Source organism: Rhinolophus hipposideros, assembly GCF_964194185.1.
Source record: "Rhinolophus hipposideros genome assembly, chromosome: 2".
NCBI lineage: Eukaryota > Metazoa > Chordata > Mammalia > Chiroptera > Rhinolophidae > Rhinolophus > Rhinolophus hipposideros.
The window spans coordinates 35,960,449-35,985,017 of record NC_138048.1 but is presented as its reverse complement, the minus strand read 5'-3'; positions in this window follow the sequence as shown (position 1 = coordinate 35,985,017).

Sequence of the window (24,569 nt, the reverse complement as noted above, 5' to 3'; positions counted from 1 at the left end):
AATAGAGAAGTGTCAAGACCTAAAATGATCCATGTTGTGTGAGGTCACCTCACTTAGAGAACGTATCTTTCCAGCTTGGCCCAATAGCATCCAATGCAAGAAAGAGGCCACATACATTGTTCAGGACTTTGCTCTGCTTTGCTTGTCCTCTTGATTGCTTGTATTCTTGAGATGATTAGCAAAACTTTATAATGGAAGAAAATCCCTTATTCCTGTTTGAGTCTTTAAGTCTGATTAGACAATCCTATCTTTTATGTTGGCTACGTTTGTAATTTTCCTTTTTTTATAATGTCCTTGTCAAGTTTTGATATCAAAGGTATGTTTATTTTATAAAATAAATTGGGAAGTATTTGTGTTTTCCTATTCAGTAGAAAAATTGTGTAAGCAATTTCTTCTTAAGTGTTTGGAAGAAGTTACCAGTGTAATTATATGGGCCTGCATAGTGTTTTATGGAAAGCTATGGACTTCCTCTCTGGTGGAAGATGCCACAGAGGCCCCTCCTCAACAAGGCAATAAGTAGGCGCCGCCTCATGAGATGCCTCCATCTTCTTTCCTGGCTGCTGGCAGATGACCAGAGTTAAATCCAGCACAGCCTCTGTTGAAAAGTGCTGGGCCTGATAAAGGAAGAAAAAAGATTATACATTGAAGTTGCTATAAGCAATTGTATGCACCGTCAGGAGCCAGGGGAGTATTCCTGGAATTGAATTTTGAGGGTGCTCTATCAAGAGAACCGGAATATAAGACTAGAAAAACAAGAACTTATTTATTTAGGGGTACTTTATCAGGACACAGGATTTATCATCTTAGCAAGAACGCCAGGGGAATGGGACAAATTTACTGATAAGGTATGAAGCTTGATATAGTTATAGCCAACACTGAGTGAAGTGGAAATGCCCAGGTTGTCTTGGTAAGTGGTAGAAGAAGCAGTACAGAGGCCGAGAAAAGTTTAGATATATTATGAGGCTAGGAAACCCACCTCATCATTTTGTTCCAAAGCAGGGCCCAGAAAACACGTGATTCACTAAGGCTACAAAGAATGTACCTGGGAGAAGGCATGAGCATCATTGGTTCAGTGGTGGCTCTCCTCTTTAGATCCGGGCTGATTGTGAGTGAGGTACTCACAGAGCTGGGCATGTTAATGTCATTCAGGGGTGATAGGTCCTGAAGTGATGGAGGACTGGTGCTGAACTACCAAAAGCCAAGAGGCCATAACTGCTGTAACAACTGGTGAAGCTTGGAGGGGCGGTAAAGGGGGTTTGACCACCAGGGTGTTTGGGAGTGATTTATTGACATAAAACTCCTATAGCCAAAACAGATGCGTGAGTAACAAAAATGCTGTTTAACATCTATAACCAGTAAGTTAAGAAACAAACAAACAAACAAACAAATAAACAAAAAAACGGAAAAGGAAGAGGCTGAGGGCATTGACCCTAAGGAAATGACACGATCCTGTGTTCAGTTCCCAGACCTAAGGCAATTTTCAGATACGGAACCCACAGTTGGAAGAGGTGGCTGGGTCCTTCGGAGAAAGTGGCAGGCATATACTGTAATGAATCACCAAGTCCTTCTCTAAATGGACATGTGGCCAATTACTGGGGTGACAGTACACTGTAATATCCAGACATTTCAAGGACTATTGGATATAGGGTCTGGGTTGACAAAGGTACCTGGAAACCCAAAGCAGTATCATGACACCCCATTAAAGTGGGGGTTCATGGGGACCAGGCCTTGTAGTACTGGCTAACATCTGGCTCGTAATGGACACATTGAGTCTGTGGACCCACAATTCATCATGTCTACAGTGCCTCATTATATAATTGGAAATGAATGTAACATACATACAAAGCCTTTGGCCCCTGGGGTAAGAGCTGTCATAGTGAGGAAAGCCGAATGGAAATCTCTGAAACTCCTTATACCAGCCAAGATAGGAAATGAAACACGTGTCTGAGATGGGGGGAGGTGGAGCTATTGGTGGTCCTCATCATTTTTCCATTTACTTGCCAGTCTGGGCTTTGAAGGAAATGGATAGAACGACTGTAGACTAGGGCAGGTGCAACCTAGTATTGGTCCTGACTGCAGCTGCTGTGCAGATGTGGTGTCATTCATTACTAGAGATTAAGACGGGCTCAGGTACATAGTATATAGCCAATGATCTGGTGAATGTGTTCTTCTCAATCCCAGTCAGGAGAGGATCAGACACAGTTGGCTACATTATAGCTAGATCCAGGGATGGCCTTGAAGTGGAAAGGGCAAATATTTCTAATAAGCAGAGCTATGGATGGTATACCTGGTTATTGTGTGGAGTACAACTAGTTCTAGGTGAGTATATGTAGTTTTCTGGGCAGTGGCTGATGGCTTGGCCATTTGTTCAGGGGCCTGGCTGGAAAAGGACTGGAAAATTGGAGCCAAGGAAGTCTGGCTTAAGGGTATGTGGGTAGACATCTGGGAGTGGACACAGAGTGTTAAGATTTTTCTTTCACAAGTTCGCACCCACCAGAAAGCAGCCATCATGGAAGGGGTACTTAGCAACCTAGTAAACAAAATCACATGGCCAGTGGAGATGAGCCAGGCTTTGTTATCAGACCCTGAACTGGCATCAGACCCTGATGAGCACATGCACGAAGTAGCTACAGGGGCAGAGCTGGAAGTTATACATGGGCCCAACACATGGGCTTTCACTCAGCAAGGTTGACCTAGCTGTTGTAGCCCTGAGTGTCCATGCTGTCAGCCAGGGCCCATCACTGAGCCTTCCATATGGCACCGTTCCTCAAATAGACTAAATGGTCTTCTGGTGGCAAGTCAGCTGTAATGGATCTCTTCCGTCCCAGAAGGGCCAGAGATTGTCCTCACAGGGACAGAACCTAGTCCAGCTATAGGTTTGCCTTTATTACCTGCAGAGCCTTACCCAGCATTGCTATAAAGGACTTAGAGTGTCTGACCACTTCCTGGTCCTGGTAATGAAGCTGCAAAGTGGACCCATGACCATGGGATCCCCTGGCCTTATTACGTACTGCAGCACCCTGTAGCCTCATACATGCAGCCACTTATTGAATGCTAGAATGGTCTTCTTAAGGCACAGCTAATATATGAGTTTTGAGGCAACATTCTGAAAGGATGGGCTGTCATCCTTCAGGTACAGTGTATCCGTTAAACCAGGGAACTTTATGTTGTTATGTGCCCAACAGGATTATGAGAGTGCAATGTGGTGCAAACGGAGGGACCTCACTTACAACACTTCCAATAACTTATTACTGGAAGCGTGTGTGCTTTCTGCTCCCCCAACTCTGCCTTCTGTAAGCTTGGAGATCTTGGTTCCCAACGGGGGCATACTCTTGCCAGGGGCTATAGTGAAGTTCTCATTGAGCTACAAGAAATGGTTGCCACTAGGGCATGTTTTATTCCTTGTGCCCAGGGGTGTACAGTTTATAGCTATGGCTACATTAGAGCTATGTCCAGGGATGGAATCACCATATTCACAGAGCAATTGACAAGCATGAGAAGGAGGCTGGGCTGCTTCTACACAATGGGACAGGGAAGGATATGTGGGGTGCCACGTGATCCACTTGGTGCCTTCTGGTGCTTCTCTGCCCCAGTGTAACTCTGAACAGACACGTACAGCAGACTTATCCCAGGAAGGGCATGATCACTAAGGGTTCACACCCTTCAGGAATGAGTTTGCATCACACCATCAGGTAAACCACCATGAAATACTGAGGTGACTGAGAAGTGGGAGGGGAATCCCAAATGGGATAGTGGAGGAAGGAGAGGATGAGCCCTGAGAGCAACTGCGGCGACAACAGGTGTAGACAACATCCTACTGACCTACCTCCCTCTTCCAAGTTTTCTCTCGGGAAGATAGGCCCTCCCACAAAAATCACGGAGGTCTTTCTCCCTCAATAGTGTTGAGTAGCACTAGTAGTGGGCTCTGGCAGCTGTAAAATTGCACCACCCAGATCTCTTGTTGAGGGGAGCTTAACCGAGGCCCCCATCTGATGCTTTCTGAGTCCATTGATATTTTCATGACAAGGCTACATTTCTCACAGCTTGTTTCCATCAGAACAGCGAGTAGAGCAGGTATACTAATGCAGGCCCAATCCTGTGTGGTAAGGGGACTCCTCTGAGGGGCAACTTTGGCTTGAAGGTTCTTCATCAGCCTAACCTGAAACTTTTGGGGAATTGTGTTGTAGTCGGAGACTCTTGCCTCATACTATTGAGGCTTGTTTGTAAGCTTTTATTTTTGAAAGTCTCCTGCAGATTTTACTGTCAGGCTGGTTTAGCCCTACTTACACAAGGGGTAAACTCCAGGGATTCTAGTCAATGTCTGGAGTTCTCAGTGAGGACTCTTCACTATGGCTAGATGGAAGTTACGTTTCTCGATCTTGTGAGCTTAGTATTTAGCAATGAACACAAAGGGATGTGTAGGCAGATTTCTGAAAATTCTCCCCCTGCATACTTTCCTCTGCTCTGATACTCTAACCTGAAATTTCAAGCCTTCTTAGTCTGACTCAACTCCAGTCTTTGTCTCAACTTAGCAAGACTGCTCTGCTCTGCTAAAGCTCCTCCTGCAACGTGATCTAATGCTTAGACCTTGAAAGGCAGGTCACCTTGTTCATCTTCCTCCGTGATTAGTCTTTCACAGCCAGTTGTCCAAGGTCTGAAAAGCTTGTTTTCCCTTGGCTTCTTTGAACGTTGATATCCAATCTTTACGTGAAAATTTTAATATGGGTATTTAGAGCTATAAATTTCTTATAAGCATTTATTTGCCTTCACAACATCCCACAAGTTTTGATATGTTGTATTTCCACTAGAATTCATCTCAAAATATTTTCTAAACTCCACTGTGATTTAGTTTGACTCATGGATCATCTGGAGTATGTTGCTTAAATTACAAGCATTTGGGAAATTTTTTTTTTATATTTATGTAATTGATTTCTGGTTTAATTCATATCCCAGATTGTTTCATTCTTTGGAATTTTACTGAGATGATTTGTGATCAATCATATGGTCACTTTTGGTAGATGTTCTGGGTGAACCTCAAAATATATATTCTGAAATTTTTGGATATACAGTTTTATGTCTTATTTGTATGAATAGTGCCAATACATAGCAAATAGTAGGAGCTCAAGATATACCGTGTTTCCCCGAAAATAAACCCTAGCATGATTTTTCAGGATGACATCCGTTGAACATAAGCCCTAATGCGTCTTTTGGAGCAAAAATTAATATAAGACCTGGTCTTATTTTCGGGGAAACACCGTACCGAACGGAGGAACTCAAAGGTTTTATCTATTGGTGGTAATTTCCGACCAAATAAGAAAGGATGATGACATCACATGGGGTGTAGGCAGAGGAAGCCCCATTCAAAGCAAGTAGTTCTCCCCCTATTACAACCAATATTAATGCCAACCTTTTATGGGACAGAAATTATCCCAGTATTTTCCTTTCATTGGTTGTAAGCTCTGTACCACTAGTACTATGCGAGAATAGAAAACAGGATCTTAGGAAAAGTTAACGACATTCATTTATAAAGCTCAAAGAGACACAATAAAAGGTTAATTTTATTTCTCCATTTTTTTTTCTCAAAACAATTCATGATTGTTTTCTGAGATTACATGAGTTTAGAAGGTATTTAATATTTTTGTCCAATAGTCCCAATTTTTCAAGTATAATTTTTTAATTTTCCAAGTTCTTGTGTCACTTCTATTTCTTATAAACATCTCTCAAGGTTAAAACTGCTATTAATGTACAACGTCTTCTAATACATTTAACCTTCTTATTTAACCCTTCTGTCAACCTTATTCTGGACAATGAAGTTTTGATTACAGAAAGAAGGGAGGAAATAGATTTGGACAAGGCTAACAGCACATTCTGTAGGCTTATAAGATGCCTCTTGTACAATGTCTCACTCCTCAAGCTCCATTTTCAGCCACAGCTCTGGTGAACAGATTTGGGCAGGTTTAACCCTGCCCTCTGCTGACAGTGCTTCACGTCAAATATGTACTAAGAATCTAGCTTCCTGTCCCAAGGCTTCACTGATGTGGCAATGGGTGACACTCTGGTACTAGTGAGGCCTCCTGTCTTTGCAACCCATAGGGATGGGGGGATTAACACCCCATGGGCGCAGCCCTCAACATGTAGGAGAACATGTAGGAGACGGCTGCTGAGAGATAAATGCTTCTCCTTTTCATTCCTCGGACAGATAGTTCTGAGACAAGTTTAGTAAGAATCCTGAGAAGATTCTACACTAAGAAATCATTAACAGTGGTGGACGCGTGGTAACACTACCTTGTTTTGCTTGGATTTTTCTCTCCCCTTTCCCCCTGTTCACTCCTCTCTTATTCCTGCTCCCTAGAATCACATTCCCAAATAGAATATGCCTGGTACCTTTGTCTCAGGTTCTCCTTTCAAGAATAACCTAGATTAAGACAGTAGGTAAGTAGGTTGTTGTTATATAATGCTGGGATATGATTTTCCTTGACTCTGCACATACTACAAAGAAACACTTATTCAGTTGGCAGCACAGTTTATGGTAATTTCGATGATTTTCTGTCTTAGTCCTTTTTGAAAGTTCATCATCCATCCTGACGCCTGACAACCTAAAGAAAAACAGTTGGTACAAATTAGCTTCTAATTGAATAGGCAAATTTCTGTGATGATAGCTCTAAGTAGTTTCTCTTTGTGAGGGGGCCCACTCTACTGAAATAGGTGAAGAATTTTGTTGCTTTGGATTTTTGTTGCTTCTTTTTCTCCCTGGTAAAAGCATGGAGCTTTTACTGCTATAATCCTTTTTGCTAAGAAACTCAAACATACCTTAAAAATGTAAAAATTACTAGAATACTATCAGGCCTTTCTTATTCATGAAAAAAATGAAGGGATACCCTGAAAGATATAGGGATTATTAGGAATAAATTAAGGCTGTCAACATGCCAGCCCTGAGAAAAATGTGAAAAATTATAACTTTTTTAAAAAAACAAATTCAAGGTATTAAAGACATGAGAGAACAAAATGGATAATTTTCCCTCCCCCGAACTTACAAGTGGTGTGGAAAGTGAGACAATAAGCAAATTAAGTAATTAAAATACATAGCATTTCAAATAAAAGCTATAGATAAAAGGTTATCAAAAGGTATAAACTTCAGTTATACAATAAATTAAGCCCTGGGGATGTAATGCACAGCATGGTGACTGAAGTTAACAGCACTGTATTTGAAAGTTGCAGAGAGTAGATCTTAAAAGTTCTTATCACAAGTAAAATGTTTTGTAACTATGTGTGGTGATGGATGTTAAATAGACTTATCATGGTGATCATTTCACAATATATACAAATATATTAATAGAACTAAGTTTTACATGTGAAACTAATATAACGTTACATGTCAGTTGTATCTGAATTAAAAATAATACACTAAGGATAAGGGACAGAATGTGCAAGTTTTTTTGTTTTCTTTTGTTTAATCTACAGATCTCACTGAGAAAATGGCATTTTAACAAAGACCCAAGGAGAAGAAAAGAGTCAGTCATATGGGCATTTGGGGGAGGAGCATTCAGGAAGAGGGAAAAGGAATGCTAAAATCTCTGAGATGGAAAGAGGCTAGTGTGGTTTGAGAGATATGAGCATTAAAAGCTGAGGTTAGAAAGGGCACAGAGAAAGGAGGAAGTGACAGATCACGTGAGAGAAGGCTTCTCAATGGATGCAGGGCCATACAATGCACCTAGGGGATATTTTGAAAAACTGTGAAGACATTTGGTATTATTATGATTGGGTGGCAGTTCTGGCCTTTAGTGGTGGGCGGTGTTTATGTTAAAAGTACAGTAATGCTCAGGACAGTTCCACCCAACCAAGTATTCTTCCACATTTTGTGCAACTTTAAAATGTCCTGCTGCTCATTCATGTAGATGTAAAACTTTATGTTTATGCTAGCTTCTGAATTCCTTTCATAGCAAGCTAGGTTATTAGGATCAATTCTCCATTGAAAACAAGTAGACAGCCTGGATAAAATATATTTGATCAAATTTGGAAAGCTTTTGTGAGTATTTTTTCAAATATTTTCCTACCCCATAATCTGTCTTTTTGCGTGCTAGGAGTCCAATTTCATGTATTTCAGGTCATCTGATACTATTCCATGAGTCATGGCTACTTTACTATAAAAAAATCTCATTGTAGTTATAGTTGGATGATTTCTAGTGACCTGACTTCAAGTTTAATGATCCTTTTTACTGTTGTGTGCAATCTACTGATAATCCCATTAATTTCAGGTACTGCATTTTCCAGTTATAGAATTTCCATTTTGTTCTCTTTGAAGAAAGAAAAAAATTATCTGTATCCCTCTTGAAAATCCCTCTCTCTTCATCTATTATATCTTATCTATAGTAAGATTCTTTAATATATTTGTCATGTTTATTGTAAAGTACTTATCTACTAATTCAAACATCTGTGATCACACATCAAAAACTGATTTATGTTTCTATTGATTTATGACAAAAGTGATACTGCAAAACAATGGAAAAAGGATGGTATTTTCAAGAAAAGGACTCGGGTCAATTGGATAGCTATATGAAAAAAAAATTAACCCTTACTTTACACCATACTCCAAAATCAATTCACGTGGTTAGTGGATTTAAATGTTTAAGGAAAAACAATATGTTTTTAGAGGGTAACAGAGGAGAATGTCCTTGTAGGCAAATATTCCTTAAATAGGATAGCAACAACACTAATCATAAAGAAAACTGATAAATTAGACTCCACTGAACATTACAAATTTACACTCATTAAAATTTAACAATGAAATAGTTAAAATGCAAGCCACAGATTATGAAGATTTTTTTTTTTTTGCAGCACTCATACATGATAATGGACTCACATGTAGAATATATAAATCAAGTAGAAAAAGACAAACAACCCAATTAAAAAAATGGGGTAAAGACCCAAAGGCACTTTACTAAAGAAGATTTTGAAAAGACTAATAATCACATGAAAAGATGCTCTTTTTCATAGTCAGAGAAGTGTAAATTGAAAATACAGAACCATCAAGTGTTGGGGAGGGTGTGGAACAATGAAAACTCATTATATGCTTTTGGTGGGTATGTAAATTTGAAAACTGGCACTACCAACTATAGCTAATGATAAGCATAACCTATGTCCCAGCTATTCCACTTTTAAGTATATATCCCAATAGAAATATGTATCTCTATGTGATATATTTGTTTCCATAGATAAATACACAGATATGTATAATAATGTACACAGCACTATTATCTATAATAACCCCAAACCTGGAAATAACATAAATATCCAATATCAGTGTAAGGGATCAATCACAAAAACCCCCAATTACATGATTCCATTTTTTTGAAATGTCCAGAATAGGCAAATATATAGTCAGAAAGTAGATGTGCTTGCTTAGGGCTGGAGAAAATGGGGGACTGATAGCTAGAGAAGTGTGGAGTTGTTTTGAAATGATGAAAATGTTCTAAAATTGACTGTGGTGATGGTTGCACTTATCTGTGAATATACTAAGAAATTCTCATTGAATTGTACAACTTAAATAGATGAATTGTATGCTATGTGAACTATATCTCAATAAAGCTGAAATTAAGAAAACAGTATAAAGGAAAAATAAATTGTTGTATATTCACGTAATTGAAGGGCATACAACATAAAGTAAAATTGAAAAAAAAAAGATCTGGTATGGGCAACAACATGGGTGAATCTGACATATAATATGGAGTGAAAGCAACTAAATACTATAGAATATTTACTGAATAATTTACGGAATTTTTAAATTCAAAAACAGTCAATACTAATCTATGTATTTGAGGATAAGACAGTGGTTATATTTGGGACGTTGTGCCTGACTGAGCAGGGGGATGAAGGAAGCTTGGAAAAGAAGCCAAGAAACATCTTGATCTGGGTACTAGTTGCAAGGGTATGTTTATGCTAGTCTTTGAAAGTTTATTGAATTATATATTTACAGTTTGCCCCGTTTTCTGTATTTTGTACTTCAACAACAATTTATTAAGAAACATTTTTTAAAAAATCCAGTTATTCCGTATGTTGTCCTACTAATATGCATTGAAAAAAATGGACTGAAAGAACACATAAACATTTTGATAGTTACTTTGTGGTTTGGGATTATGGAGAATTTTATTTTCTTCTATATACTTCTCAGTATTTTCCAAAAGACTACAGTAAACATATGAAAAATTCTAATAAAAATACAATTGTCTGCAATACCCATGTATTACTTTTATACTAATTTATTCACAATTTAAGGACTTTGGCTTTTGCTTCCAGATAGGAAGAGATTGCCATTTTAGAATGAAGGAGGGTGTGGCTGCTGGTCTGGGGGGTTTCCAGCTGGCCTGGCTGACTGCCAGAAACTCTACCCGCCACCCAGCAAGGAGTTGGAGCAGAGGTGGTGTGTGGACCCAAAAGATTCTGCACTGAGCCTGGGCAGGCGGGTTGCAGTGCTCATGGCACCTTATTTCTTACTGCAAAACTGCGGTTGGACCTGGACCTGGGTGGAAGCCTGATTGAAGGCCCAACCTCCTTGCTGAGTAAAGTAAATGATCAGTCTAATCATTGTAATCCCCGTGTTTTTGTAAGGCCAGGAGCTAAGAGTTGTTTTTACATTTTTACGAGGTTGTTAAAATAAAAAAAGCCAAATATGCGACAGAGACGGGTCCCGGCCTGCAAATCCTAAAATATTTACTTTATAGAAAACGTCTGCTAACTCTTTGATTAAGAGACTCAGGCTGAGAAATGTTAAGGCATTTTAAAATGTTACCTGGGTAAGCTCTTGCTGGCAAGAAACCAGGTGTGGAACGAGCCTGCCCGAGGCACTTTCGTTCAGCGGTAGCACGAGATATAGTACTGCCCAGGCTCGTCAGATTCAGGAAGTCGGAATCCTCTAACGAGGGTGTAGAAACTCACCTCGGGAGAATCCAGCCCGAAAGTGGATGGCCAGGCGCCCCGACCCACACACAACTGGTTCTTTCTGGCCGGGGGCTCCGAAAGGATGAACGATGCTCACTGCAGCCGTCAGCTGATCGCAAAGGAAAGGGTTCCGGGTTTCAAGTGGGAAAGCATCACTGTCACCTCCGGAGAAGCCAGACCCTTCCCGCCCCTCACCCTGGGAGGTGTCTTTTCCCTGCTCAGCTGAGAGCCGCCGCACTGCGTGGTCCACGAGGCAGCCTGTAACTTTTAAAGTAGCGCCGCGTGGGTGCGGCTGGCGGCTGGGCGCGTGCGCGGTGGCCTCTGCAGGCTGCTCCCACCGCGCAGGCTCCGCAGGTCAGCTCCACTCCAGGGGAGGACAGCGACCCTCTCAGGTCCGCGAGGCAGGAGGGAAGCCAGGGCTGAATGACCTGTATCATGTTCTTGTCGGATAGTTTGAGAGTTGTTTGTGAACATCGTAACCCTTCACCCTTAAATAAGACCAACATTTGATGTGCGCAAAAGACAATTTCATTTAATTCAGTCTAATATCTTAGTACCTATCCTCCCAGACTCGGGATTCTCTTCAATCGGGGTTTCTCCATCGCGTCGCTATTGACATTTTGGGCAGATGAGTCTTTGTTGTGGGGGCAGGGGAACTCTCGAGTGCAGTGTACAATGTTTAGTGGCAATCCTGGCCTCCGCACACTAGATGCCAGTAGCAACCCCACCCGCCCCAGTTGCCTGCCACAGCCAAAAATGGTTCCAAATAGTGCCCAAAGTGCTTGTGTGGGATGGTGAAGCAAAATCGCCCCGTTGAAGACTACTGTCCTATAGGATCGTGATACAATGCCGTTAGGAAATATATCGTAGTGTCTTCTGATACAGGAAGTCTGAATCCACTAAACATTGTTGCATTAGTATAATTTAATATATGGTCTATATTCCAATTTCCTCAATTGTCCCCGCCCCTCTGCCCACTCTGTGCCTCCCCGCCTCCGAAAAAAAAATCCTTGTTTACCCTATTTGTTTGTAAAATATAAATCCAGGATTTAAGAAGGATCACATACTGCATTTACTAGTTATCAAGTCTCTCCAGTTTCCTTCAATTTAGAAAACTTCCCTAGCCTTTTTTTGTTCCTTTTTTTTTTTTTCTTTTTCTTTTTCTGACATTGACATTTTTGGAAAGTTCGGGGCAGTGGTTTACCAGAATATCCTTCAATTTAGAAACTCAGATTGATTCTCATTATAAGATTCATGTTGAATAGTTTTGGGTTTGGGGGCTGGAATTTCCCGTGGGTGATGTTATATCCAAGTTTATCTATTTTCAATGGACTATTTAGCTGTTCTAACTACACTTAATTTTAAAAAGTTGATTTTTCTCCCACTAATTTGATATACCACTTTTATCACATACATAAATTTCCACTTTGTACTTGGGGCTCTATCTATATTTTCTATGTTTTCCATTGATCTGATTATCTATTCATCTGCTAACATTATGCTGTTTTAATTACAGAAACTGTAAAATATATTCTAATACTTGTTAAGGCTAGGCCTGCCACATTGCTGTTTTGTTTGTTTTGTTTTTCCCGTTTCTTGGGTATCCTTGTGTATTCATTTTTTTCATATAAACTAAGAATCTAGCTCCATAAAAATACTTTTAAAAATCGGTGTTAATTTATAATTTTGCATTAATCCACCGAAGAGCAAGGTTTATTTTTCTTTTTATTCAAGTCCCAGTTTTGTGTCTTTCAGGAAAACTAAAGTTTTTTAGTCATGTAAGTTTTGCACATTTCTTGTTAAATTTATTACTATGGTATTTTATTTTTCATTTTTTGTAATGTAAATGAAAACCTCTCTTTTACTTTTTCTTCTAATTGCTTTATTGCTTAACTATAGGAAGGTATTGATTTCTATATGTTATCTTGTGTCTTGCTACCATATGGAATCTCCTATTGCTTCTAGTTATCCATTGATTCTATTGGCATCCCTATTTACAGTTTTATATAATTACAGTGAATATTCATTTTAAATTACACATCTTTGGCATTTATGTTCATTTGACAGCTGCAAATGTCTTGATAGTTTCCTTGCTTTTGGAAACTGTAAGAATCCCAGTGTCATGATGGAATAGTCTCATTTACTGGTCCAGACAAAAAATCAGATCAGCCATTTCTCAGAGGAGTCTTCATTGCTTTCAGTGAAAATGGTATTTGGTGACCACAATCTGTGCACTAAAGGATGTTCAGGGCTAAATGGGTTGTTGTGCTTTTCCGACTTTTCAAGACGAGATCTAAGAAATATGTCATTTTTTCAAAGAAAGATAAAAATAAGTCATAAATTTGTGTTTATATTGCAATTCTGATGAAAGATTACAGAATTCGTTACTTAGCATTTGATTTTACATTGCATATCTTTTCTGCTAAAAAGCATGGTTCCTAATCATATTAACCTAATTGCTTATTTACTGTATCCATACTATATTAGTTTCAAATAACAGTACCAATATTATAACTAATTGTAAAAATGCTAAATGCAATTTCATACAGCTAGCTTTGTTACAGGTTGTTTTCAAATCTAGATGCCTTAATAAAAAATAAAAATAAATCCAAAGTAGAAAAATAAGACAAGCCTTACTTACATATTTCTAACTTTTTGAGTGTACTGTTTTACTTACTTTTTATTTCTCTCATTTTTATTGATGCAAATATTTAAATCTATGAATTCTATACTGAACACTTTTTAACAGTATTTCATACTCTAATGTCATGTTTCATATATTTTTTTTCTGGAAATTCTCTATATCTGTTGGTATTTCTCCGTGAGCCAAGTTATGTTAAATAGAAAACTTAGATTTCAAAGTGATAAGGCTTTCTTATGTTTTGATTGTTATGGATTCCTACCTTTGTCATATTGTCGATGGAGAATATTATTTTTATTCTTCTTTATGTAATTATTGAAGCATACTTGTCTCTATATGTAAATTAGAGTCAATTATCATAAATGTTTTTTGTAGAATTTTTTTTCCCTTGAACTAAGAGAAGGGTACTAAAGTCTGCTATTATGTATATATTTGTATTCTCTTTGAATCTCTTGTTTCTGCTACGTGAAAGAAGCTAGTGCGTTATTTCCTGCAAATCTTTCATAAATATTTTATTTTCACTGTGAACTGTGAACTGTAGCCTTTAGCATTGTAAGGTGCTCTTTGTCTTGGTAATGGTTTTTGGCCTGAATTCTACGTAATTGGATTTCAAAATCTCAGTTCTTTATTTTTATTTGCATTTTCTTGGTATACCTTTGTTCATCTTTTCATTATTAGCATCTCTGACTTATTTGTGTTTTAGGAGTATCTTTGTCTTTTATATGTGGGATAGAGTTGCGTTTTGTTCTGTCCTTTTAATATCGAGCTTAAGCCTCCTATTTGTTGGTGTGTTTGATCTCAGATATCTCATCTCATATTATATTTACATATGTAATATCTGGCATATTTGATGATGATAAGTGCCATTGAGGAAAATAAAGAGGAAGGGGGGATAGGAAATGCTGGGCGGAATATTCCATTTCAAATACCGTGTTTCCCCGAAAATAAGACCTAGCCGGACAATCAGCTCTAATGTGTCTTTTGGAGCAAAAATTAATATAAGACCCGGTCTTATTTCACTATAAGACCAGGTAATATAATATAATATAATATAATATAATATAATATAATACCAAGTCTTATATTAATTTGTGCTCCAAAAGACGCATTAGAGCTGATTGTCCGGCTAGGTCTTATTTTCGGGGAAACACGGTAGGTGATCAGAGAAAGCCTAACTGAGAAGGTGACTTTTGCACAAATCTTGAAGCAGTTGCAGGGATGAACTATTTGGATAAGTGAGATAAGATTTATCTTGAGGGAGAGAGAACAGCTAAAGCAAAGGCCCTGGCACAAGGCTATCTAGAGTGTTTTCAAAGAACAGCAAGGAGGCTGGTGTGATTAGAGTGGAGTATACAGGAGAATAGTAGGAAATTGGCCAGAGGGGACCAATCAAGAGGATCAGTTAGGGCTCTATCAGTCTTAGGGAGGAAACACCACTACCCCTTCAAGAGGAATTTTGCTGCCAGGTGTTGAAATAATATTACTTCTGCTATTCTACAGTCATAAATTAATAACTCTGTGGGAATACATTAATAACTTTGGGAATCCAACAAGGTACGTAGGAGAGGAAGCCAGGCTTATGGGTATTATATTTTGGGGTGCAGCTTAAAGTATGCATGAAAGTGATTTCATCTCAGTTGATTTTGAGAGTTGGATTACTAAACACCTTTCAATGCAGTGGATATGATCCTTGAATATATTCTTCAGATTTCTGATGTCTTGGTGTCTAGTTTATATTCTAACCCAAACGCATCAGATTTAGAGTCACAGCTTTTCACTATTTATTTGAAGGTGTGCGTTTAAAGGGGAAGAAGTTTTTTGAAACATATCATTGAAATGGAATGTTCAAAAGCATTGGAACATTAAAATTCCATGCTGGGAACCTTGATGAAAGGCCAAAACATGACATAGAAGTTTTTTAAATTCTTTTATAAAGTCAAGTATTTGGCTTAAAAAGTTTTTTTTTTTTCATTTCATAAAGAAATCTGTTGTTTTAACAGCAAACTGTATGGTAGAGAAGGTAGAATGAAATGGGTGTCTGTATGGGGTGGCAGATAGGGGTGAATTAAGTCTGTAATCCACAAAAACAGTGTTCAGGAATTAAGTGGATGGGGACAGAAAAGGGACACTCTTCCTTCTCTCTCTCTCTCTCTCTCTCTCTCCATATGTGTATATATACACAAACATACATATATAAAATATATAAAATGTATATATTGCATATATTACATATATATTACATACATATATTGCATACATGTAATCATGTAATTACTTCTTTGACTGTTTCATTTGGCAGCATTTTAATTTTCTCTTTCACCTTTTTTTCTTAAGCTAAACTGTCACAGTGAAATGCTGTCTGAGTAAGTCACAACTCATAGAAAACTGAACAGTGTATTGTAAAATAGGACACAAAACAAAAGACTTCATCTGAGAGCTGAGATCATCCCGGCGGAGCACAGACCCAGCGCAGCAATTCAACACTGTTCCTTAGAGCCTGGTACAGTCTCTGCAATTCTTGGTATGCTATTGCCCCCTTCTGGTCATCTGGAAGCACTGACTACAAAAGTGGGTTGTCAACATTCCACATTTTAATGCAATGTTAGCGTGATATCAGAGAAGTTAGACGACGTAGTTCAGAGATTTAAAACAGAATCATTTAAAGAATTGTTTTCTAAAAAACTGAATATGAAAGAAATCACAAAAGTAGCTTTTCCTACTCCCCGATATGTTGCAAAGAAAGCTATGATTCAGTTATTTGGCTAAGGAATCTGGCTTCCTTTTAAAGTTTCCTGGGGAGAACAGAGAGCAAGGCAATTGAGGTAACTTAGAGAAAAATTGGTAAAGTGAGAGTAGGGAGTAGAGAAAACCCGAGGGCAAAATGTGCAAAAGGAGGAGGGCAATGAATGATTTACATTCAACATGGGTAAAGCAGTTCAACCCTGAAAAGATCCTTTGCATTCCTCAGAGGGTGTTGGTTAGAAAACTGGCTTGTCTCCATGGGAGAACCTGGATGGGTAATTTGTGAGCCTTGAGATTTCTGCCTCTTGTTGGGTTTGCTCATGGAAACTTCTCAAAACCATCAGGATGTAGCTTGGGGGCCCTTGAGGCAGAGCACATAATCTTTGGAGTTGATTCCAGGTTTACTCTGCAGTTTCTAAAGAGGTCAGGGCTATCTCCTGGATGGAAGTCAGCCCATGTGCAAATGTGTGTGTTTGAACATGGGAGTTTCATGTTAACTGTTCCAGGTTTCAGATCTCTAGCGCCCTTGGGCTGCTAGTTCCTGCATGCCAGAGCTTCCAGTGGGATTAGGTAATAAGGTGCCTGGATCCCCTCTCACTCAGTAAAAGCAATTTAGATGCTTGGGGCCTTCCTTCAGCATTTGTGTTTTGCTCAGACTCTTTGTCCATAAGAAATGTGATTAGAAAAGAACCTTTTAATATTTAGAAAATTACATGCATATTTACATACAAAATCACATCCTGTTATGATAAACTTAAAAATCCAGCCTGACCTATTCTTGAAAGACTTAATTTTTTATTTTCTTTGTAAATCTTCTTGAAAGATTTAGTTTAGTTTTTTACTAAGAGTGTCACTTCTAAAACTTCCGAAGTCCCTACTTCAAAGGCACAATTGATGGATTTAAAAAAATAAAAAGTTGAGAAAACATTTACATGATTTATTTCAGGTAATGATTAACAAACTGGTTTCTTATTGCTTTAGGTAGTGTGGGGACAGAGTCCCAGAGAGCAATTTCCAAGCTCTCGTCCTCACGTGGAAAGGTGCTGGCTTGGGTAGTAGATGGCCATCAGCTGTAATTAGTTGGCCATCATCTGTAACCAGTTAGCCATTGGCCACTGATATAACTGCTGTGGCTGAGCTAGCAAGCGCAGATTGCAGCTAACAAGTGGTTGCTTGGCAGAGAAGTGGAGGGTTGATTGTGGCTAGCAAGTGCAGTTAGCAAGTGGATTACACTGTGGATCGTGTTGATCCTACTTCCTGTGTCTTGCCTGGCTACCGGGCGAGACTGGCGTGCAGAAAGACCCCTCGTTGGGGTATTTGTGGATATTTGCTTCCCGTGTCTCCAACCCAGCCGCCATCAAGAATATAGTGGCATGACTCTCCTATCTATGGCTCCATTGGTGTTCCTTTTTTGCCTTGCCATATCCTGCGTTCTTGTGCAGGAAGCGGGAGATGAGACCCCGCATGACAGATTCTTATATTCATAGTGTTGGTTTCAGTGCTCATACATTTTCTGTTTCTCTTGTGTGACATCTTACTATTTGTTTATTTAGTCACTTAAATTTATATTCTCCACGATGGTGAGTGTTAAAGATGGGGGAAAAAAATAGGAGAAACTACGTCTTAAAGCATTTTATATTAATTTAGAAAAATGTAGAGCAACAGTATGATAATCATGCAAGGAGTCAAGAGTAGAAAAGTACTTTCCCTATTTCTTTTCATTTTACCATTGTATCCTAGCCCATCCCATTCCATTCCATTTCTTCTCTTCTTTACTGTTTCATTTTATTTGCATTCATTGTATTTGTTTAAATTACACATCAGGAATGCTGGCTATCCTTTTTTAAATATATTTTTGCACAAACCCTAGTACTCCAACAATTGTTACAAAGTTTGCATATATTTGCAATAGATTCCTGTCAAATGAATGTGAGCACTTATTAACTAGTTGCCTAGCACTAGCACCTATGTAAAACAGATATACATTTTGTTTCGGTGGAGAAGAGTGATGTTGAGGGGAATTTATATAGGCCTGGAAGGAGGTAGTAGGAATATTTGTTTTCAAACTCTTAGGGATAATAAGAAACTTTTTAAAGGAAACAACAACAAAAATGACAACCCACCAGAAGAACACAAAAAATTCCACTCCAAGTATCTGAGGAAATATCTCTTTTTAATAATTTTCTTATGTTGCTAATGCACATGGATTTTTAACATTTCTGTTTGTGCAATTTCTTATCAGATCTGTGTACAGGCACCTACTGAAGATAGGATGGAAACTTGTTTTTCATCAAAGAGAGTACACAAACACAATGCCTGCTTTTCAAAAAGAAATTGAAACAGATCAGTGTTTCATTGTACAAAATTCTTAGTATATTGGAACCTGCTGTTTGCCACCTTAGTTATGCAAACCAAATTGTCTGTTACTATATAATTGTTCTATTTAAATTGTGTTGAATACGAGTATCTAACAAAACTGTAGCCATAAATAGTACTGAAATTTCATTGAGTTACTGAGAAGCAGATCTTCCCCACAAGTGCACTAAAGGGGTAGTTATACCATATGCATATATATATATTTATACAGAATTGTATTTGTTCTGTCCATTAATTGCTAATATTTGACAACATTTACAATATGAATGAAATTAATCTAAGAGAATCTACTTATATATTTTCTTACATTTCAATACCTAGCAATAAGAGAACTAGTCAAAATAATTATGGGCAAATTATGTAAAAACTTATAAATGCTTGGTGTTAGTCTACATGCAGTTTAGTTTTTGGTGTAAAGGTCTTTGGCTGCAGGAAAGAACATTTGGTTCACTTCACTAATAGGACTATCTCAATGCTGGGATGGCCTCTTCTTAGTATTTTTTCTGCCCTTGATTTTTAGCATAGTTAACTGTGATTGCATAAATGGAGTTACATGAAGATGTACTTATATTTATTTGAAGTTGAAGTACATAATTGATTACTACAGTAATTAGGAGGGAGCCAGGCAATACAGCTGCCCAATATTTTTGGAGCCAATAGATTAAGCCTAAGGAATTTAGCCAAGATCCAGGAATAAAACCTGGATCACACGAGTTGTAGTATGAAGCCAAATGGGTTACTTAAGAAAATAACTAAGCCATAGATCTCTCTTTCTGGCAATGGTGATGATGCATTTTCCATCATTTCCCCCTGTAGCTTTACACAATGTTGAGTCCTTCAAGCGCCCACTCAGGCTGCTCCCAACATATCGTCCACTTTTCCGAATCCATCCTCCACTTTTCCGAATCCACTGTGCAAGCGCCCCTCCCTGGCACAGGCGCACGGAGACTCTTGTCTGGCTGGAACGCAAGAGCTACAAACTTACGTTTATGTTCACCTTTCTTTCTCTTCTAAAGTTCCATAGACTCCATATAGACACTTCGGAATTATTTTCTAGTAAGTGGTGGTGGTGATGGGGATTAGAATGGAAGAAACTCGCAGGTTAAACAAATTGTTGACAATAACTTTCAAATAGGGTATAAGCCTCTTTTAATTCTAGTATTTTGTGATTCTTTTTCACCACAGATATTGCCTAAAAGCATGTTTTGTCAAAAGTGCGGACTTCTGAGTTTCATATGCAACGTGGCTTACTATTTAGTGCAATCACCACAAAGCGTTTTGTGATTGCTTCACTGCATATAGCGCTGGGCTAGGTGCTGATGAGAGAACTTCACAGACTGTGTTCCCATCCTCAAGTTATTTATAACAGAAAGTGAGAGGAACAAGAAGTCCAACACACAGAATTAGATGAAAAAGTGAGTAAAGCATGTAGTATTTTGCTTCTATTTCAGTAAAATGTCTGTTGGGCAGCTTGGTTAGTATAGGGCAGAGTGGTTGAAGGTACAAAACTTCACCTCAAATTATTCACCTGAAAAGTTGGAATCATGAATATAGGTCCCCCCTATACAGCAAGGAATCTCCGTCTCTGTCTTTTGCATTTAAACCTAAATCTCTGATTGGCTGAAAACAATGGAAATTACTACAGTTCCTCATAATTGATCACTCTTGACAAAGCCAGATTGATGATAAGGCTGGGAATTAAGGAAGCAAAATAGTCCACATGGATTTGAAAATAAAAATAAATGTGCTATTGAGATGCTGAAACTATATCATTAAATAGCCCTAAGAAACATCAGAAATAATTTATATATGTTTTAACCTGGTCAGTATGAGGTGTGTATTTAAGTGGTTTCTTCTCTCAATTAAAATTGCCTTAGGCTTTGGCTATTTAAAAAAAATTAATATTCATGAGCACTTCTTTTATTAATTAATGTAGATGTTTGTTTACAACCCAACTCTAATTTGTAGGTGGGAAAATTGATTTATTTATTCATTCCACTTCTCTTAGTATTTACTGTGTGCCAGGGATGATGATAATGATTGTTTTTAAGTTAATATTAAAGCTTACGTAAATTTCTGTGAGCTGTATTTACCTAAATTCAAAGTGGGCCTGAAGTGGGCCTATCATCACATTTTGTCTAGATTTCTATTGTAGCACTTATCACACTTTCCTTTTTACATTAATTTTGCCTGCTGGAATGAGAGCAGAGCACGGTCTGCATTTGATCATCACTGTTCTCAGTGTCTAACACAAAACCTGCAACATGATAGAGACCCCAACAGGGTAGTTTGGATGAATAAAACACCACATAAACAAGCATTGCTTTTTCTAAGGATATTTTTATTTTCATTGAATGGTGACGCCATTTCACTCTCTTGGCTATCTTCCCTAGAAAAAGTCAAAATCTTTTCATTAAAAACCTGGGTTATTTAAATATCTTTTTTTCCAAAATTTGACTGAATATTGATCTGAAGCACTTTGACTTGACTTTGAATTTGATCTGAAGCACTAAGATCCATCTTATTGGAATCTGATTCAAGTCATTTTTGTAATAATTAGGACCTTCAGGTTTCAATGGAGTATTTGGTTGACATTTATGAAAACAATGATTTTGTACTAATCTTAAGAATATTTTTCACTTTGCTTGGTAGGTGAAATCAGGCTTTGGAGAACCAGTTCTTGTCTGGGGGGTTGCTGATGATGGGCTTTCTGAGAAACCCTTTTCATTCATCTACTATTATTTGCTTTCTATGTATTCCGTGGGTTTATGTGCACATAAACACTTTTTTTTATGAGTGCTTTGAATATGAAACAGTGCTGAAAGCAGTCATATGCCGCCAGAGGGTTACGTAATTCGTGTGAAAATCTTGATAATCCTCATTTAGGGTGGGAGTCAGTAGTATACATTGGAGTAAAATCCGGCACTGCATATATTAGATCTCACATAGGATTGTCATTTACTGTTGAGTAGACTGTGCACTGCACACACACACACACACACACACACACACACACACCCATGTAAAGTGCACACTATTTGTCTCACAGATATTAGCAATTTGAATATTAAGAATTTCATGGCAGAGAACAATAAAATTTCTTGTTCTAATAAAATCAGTATATTATGATTCATTTTCTGACAAAATGGAAGTAGAATATCTTGAAGAAGAGGTACTTTTTTTTTTTTTAATTTGCACAAATGTTCTCTATGAGCTAGTCGTGGCCTGAACTTGGACAAATTATGTAACTCCTTTCGCCTTCAAGTGGAGATATTAATACCTACCTCACTAAATTGGTTGAAAGTACTAGACATGCCTGGCACACAGCCAGTATTCAATAAATGCTTTTGAATGAATATGAAAGCATAATGCCTGTGTTAAAGGTTCGATAAATTGCCTGCTCAACTGTTGCCTTGAATAAGGGGAATTTTAGAGGAATTAAGTGAATGAGTAAATATTTATATTGGAATCTTTTAACTTGTTAAGTATTTCACATTTTACACTTAATTACTGTATGGCATTACCTAAACTGTCCCTACTGATAATGTTTGGGATCCTTTCTTATTTTCCTGAAGGGTACACAGCTGACTACGTGACACATTGAAAGGAAAAATGAGTGACTCATAGTTGAGTTTCTTTTGGAAGTCTAAAATACTGGAATCCTAAGTTTAAAAGGGACCACTTGAACTTACTTTTATTTATCAAGTATATATTAATCAGTTATTATATGAGAGTAACTGTGCTATGCAATAGGGCTATAAAGGTAAATAAGATATTGTCAAGAAGTTACAAGTCTTTGCATGAACATTTTCAGGGACAATTCACAATTACTTGATTTTTAGAACTCTCTCTTAGACAATTCAAAATTTGTCTTCCTACAACTTCCATTTATTGGTGATAGCCTTACTCTTTGTGGTATACAAAATAATTCTCATTCTTTACTAGAAAAGCCTTTCTTTCATATTAAGGTAATTAAGTTTCTTTCTGAAAATTCTACTCTTCAAGTTAAACATCACTGTATTCTTCTGCTGTTCCTTGAGCCTCTTCTCCATCTTGCTGACTCCCCTAAATACCTTCAAAGTTGTCTACTTACCTCTCAAGGTATGGTATACACCAGGTATTCGGGGCTCCAGGTGTGGACCGACCATCAAAGGACACAACAGGATGATCAATCAAGTCCTGCATTCCAGGTGCTGTTCCAAAAATCTCTGGCATGATTTATATTCACAACGAGTAACCAGTGTGTACTATAAAATGTCCCATCCTGACCTTTATTTAAAAGAATTGTATTTATTTTGCACATGTTACAATATAAGGTAGTTTTTGCAAAAGGATAAATGATTTCTGTAATTCCTTGAGGAGCCTTTCATACACTGTTTCCAACAACTGAAATGAGAACAATAATGAAGGTGACCTTGCTAGAGGTTGAAGTTATTGAATTACCTTTCAGAAGCCATTTTTGGTTCAATTGATTAAAATGCCTATAAGTCATACATTTTCTGACAGTTAGGAGGTGAGTAGCTAAGGAAGGATTTCTACAGCCTTGCACAGTCTGTTTCTATAATTTACTCTGTGACTTAAACACTTTTCTTTTTGATGAACAAAGAATATGACAGGAAAAGAATTGTTCTACTTCTAACTAAGCACTGACTGAAAAAACTTAATATATTCTCAACATTTTTTTTAAGTTAATACGTGTGTGAAACTCTTTATACAAGGTGTACCCTGACTCAGCATTTGGGACAAGTAGCCCTGCCTAGCAGAATGCCAGAAGATGTCAATTATAACTCAGTCACAGTTTGTAGGTGTGTACACTGCTTTGCTTTGCTCATTTTAGTGGAAGGAAAAGACAGAGATTTAGTAATTAATTGGAAGAGAAGGACAGGGAAGAGACCTCTGCCTAAATAAAAGAGATGTGTTTGTAAGTAGTGGACATGGAATTGGATGGATGGTTTCCTAGGGTTGCCATAACGCATTACCACAAATCTTATGGTTGAAAACAACAGAACTTTGTTCTCTTATAGTCAGGAGGCCAGAAGTCTGAAATCAAGGTGCTAGCAGAGCCATGCTCCCTCTGAAGGCTCCAGGGAAGAATCCCTCCTTGCCTCTTCCTAGCTTTGGTGGCTCCTGGAATCACTGGCATTCCTTGACTTGTGGATGTATCCCTCCAACCTCTGTCTCTGTCTTCACATGGCCTTCTCCTTTCTGTCTCCCCTGTGTCTCTTTGTCCAGATCTCTCTCCTTCTTATAAAAACATTGGTCATTGGATTAGGGCCCAACCTAATGCAGCGCAACCTCATCTTCACTTGATTACATCTGTAAAGACTATTTCCAAATAGGGTCCCATTTACAGGTACTGGGGGTTAGCATTTGAACATATCTTTTGGGGGGGATATAGTTCAACTGACAGTAGGTAAGATGGCACCAAATCATGGAACACTTTAATGACAGAAGAGGGTGAGTTTTATTTATAAGTCAGAGGGACCCTGGGAAACTTTAAGCAAGGATACTAATAGGATAGTTATTACAGGAAGGTCTGGTAGCAAGCAGTGTACTTCAGTATACTAAACTGAAGATGAAGTTTATAGGCTAGGATATTAATTAGGAGTATGTTACAGTGTTCCAGGAATAATGTGAAGGAAAGCTTATAAAGGGAGATGTGGAAGAATGTATTTTCCAAAGATGGCTGCCACAATGTATTGCATAACACTTGCTCTTCTGTAATGAGACTATTTTACACCCTCCTCAATAGGTGGTGTCTGTTTCTCTACCCATGAATCCGAGCAGAGCTGGTGACTACTTTGACCAGTAGAACAGGGCGTAAGTGACACCACACCAGTTATATGTGTAGACATTTCTTGACCCAGCAGCTTTA